This window comes from Molossus molossus, unplaced genomic scaffold (assembly GCF_014108415.1).
Source record: "Molossus molossus isolate mMolMol1 unplaced genomic scaffold, mMolMol1.p scaffold_m16_p_5, whole genome shotgun sequence".
NCBI lineage: Eukaryota > Metazoa > Chordata > Mammalia > Chiroptera > Molossidae > Molossus > Molossus molossus.
The window spans coordinates 89,126,012-89,128,512 of record NW_023425388.1 but is presented as its reverse complement, the minus strand read 5'-3'; the positions used below and the strand labels follow the sequence as shown (position 1 = coordinate 89,128,512).

General features: G+C 56.3%; 1 pseudogene; it reads left to right on the top strand.

The window, feature by feature from the left end:
- Positions 1 to 323: 323 nt before the first annotated feature.
- LOC118617004 lies at positions 324 to 2,220 on the top strand (annotated as a pseudogene).
- Positions 2,221 to 2,501: the final 281 nt, after the last annotated feature.

The window sequence follows — 2,501 nt, the reverse complement described above, 5'->3', positions numbered from 1 at the left end:
ACCCCCACAACCAGCCAATGTATCTCTGGAGTCAGTGTTGCCAGAGTGGAAAGACATCTCAGGTCAGTGACCCAGGGACCAAACCCCCAGTGGCAATGCATTTGCCACTGCAGGAGACAAGGAGTCCACCCACAGAAAATCGGCCTTGACGGGACCCTACAAGAGGGGCGATGAGTCTGGAAGATCAGTCTCATTGCCCAACCTGGGTCAACTGTAGCGGATTATCACAGGAGCCAGAAAGTGGCTCCAGACCCACGCACCAGCTGGACATCTACACATAGAAGCCTGGGCATGAGAGGCCTTACCTGCTGAGGAAGGACGACATGCAGACACAGAGCTGGGAGAGGGTGGGAGAGGACAGACAAAGGCACAGAGGTGAAGCCAGAGTTTGGGGTGGACAGAGAAAGGCCAGAGAAGCTGTGGGAGACAGGCAGGTAGAGACAAAGATGCAGGAGAGGAGGGTTTGCAGGAGCTGGGCCACTAGGCACCTCTCCTAAGCCAATGGGCAAGTTTTTCTCCATCTCTTTTGAAGGTCCCCAGCCCCTCTGAAATTCTCCCTCTGACCTTGGCACTTGTCCGAACTCCAGGCTGCAGAGGAGATTTCCACAAAGCCAGGGTGTGAAGGATGCGATGCCCAGCAGCCCAGGAGGGGCTGGGCAGGCACCTGGCTGTGGGGAGCCCAACCCAGTCAGTTTCTCCCCGCTGTGACTTTCCCTGGGCTGGTGTGGCTGCTCCAGCTGCTGCTGGCCTCCCTCCTGCCCTCAGCCCAGCTGGCCAGATCCCTTCCCCCAAGGAGAAGATCATGCTTCCCAAGAAATTCAATGGCAGTGTCCTGCCTGGTTTGGGCATCCCTGCTGGGCTGTGGTACCATTTGCCTGCCTTTGGGGAGACACTGCTGCTAGAGCTGGAGCAAGACTCAGGATGTGGGTCGAGGGGCTGACAGTGCAGTACCTGGGCCAGGCGCCTAGCTGCTGGGTGGGGCGGAGCCAGGCATCTACCTCACTGGCACTATCAGTGGAGATCCAGACTTGGTGGTGTCTCTGCAATGGAATGAGGGAGCACTGTTAGGGATGCAGTTTCAGGGGACCAAACTCAACATCCAGTCCCTAACTCTGCAGGGGGGCCTGAGGCTCACATCCTATGCTGGAAGAGTCCCACTAGCAGCCAGCGCCCCATGTGCAGCCTCAGGGCTCCTCCTGGGAACCACAGGCCCAGCCCCCAAAGAGCCAAGTGCTTTGCTTGCCTGAGTGGATTCATGGAGACCCTGGTAGTGGCAGATGACAAGATGGCAGCATTTCATGGCACAGGACTGAAGCGCTACCTGTTCACAGTCATGGCGGCCACAGCCAAGGCCTTCAAGCATTGAAGCATCCACAACCCCATCCACCAGCTTGTTGGTAACTTGACCAGTGGTTCTAGGGCCAGGAGAGGAAGGGCCCCAGGTGGGACCCAGTGCGACCCAGACCCTGCACAGCTTCTGTGCCTGGCAGGGAGGACTAAACACCCCTGAAGTCTCAGACCCAGATCATTTTGACACAGCCATTCTGTTTACCCGTCAGGACCTGTGTGGGGTCTCTACCTGTGACACCCTGGCCCTGGCTGACCTGGGCACTGTGTGTGACCCGGCTCAGAGCTGTGCTATCATGTAGGATGACGTGCTTTAATCAACCTTCATTGCTGCTCATGAACTGGGCCATGTTTTCAACATGCTCCACGACAATTCAAAGCCTGTGTCGGTCTGAACTGGCCTGGGAGTGCCTCTCATCGTGTCATGCCTCCTTTGATGACTCATGTGGATCCCAAGCAACCCTGGTACAAGCCAGAGGCTCCCCTGCACCTGCCTATGACTTTCCCTGGCAAAGACTATGACTCAGACTGCTAGTACCAGCTGACCTTGGCTCATATCACTGTCCGCAGCTGCTGCTGCCCTGTGCTGCCCCCTGGTACTCTGGGCAACCCAATGGTCATGCCATGTGCCAGACCAAGCATTCGCCATGGGCTGATGGCATCCTGTGTGGGCCCTCACAGGCTTGCATGGGTGGCTGCTGCCTCCATGTGGATCAGCTCCAGGACTTTAAGATCCCACAGGCTGGTGGCTGGGGTCCTTGGGGATTCTGGGGCGACTGCTCTCAGAGCTGTGGGGTTGGTGTCCAATTCTTCTTCTGGGACTGCACATGGCCCAGGAAAAAGAATGGACACAACAGGAGGGAGGAAATATAATGAAGGAAGGATGGTGGATACTCCCAGACCACAGAATCTGTGTGCCAGAACAATTAGCCCATCCATTAGTCCTCCAACAACATGAACTCACCCCTCCAGGAGAAATCGCCCTAGAAGCCTTATTAAGCTGGTAATACCTTATTGCTTGACTTCCATCCCTCTGTGCCTCAGTCTCCCAGTGCTGTCACCTCTGTGCTCAAAACAATGCCAGACAAGGCCCCACTGGGCCCACCAGGATCCAGTGCTTCAGACAAGTACTCTTTGAAGATCTAGAAGTAGAC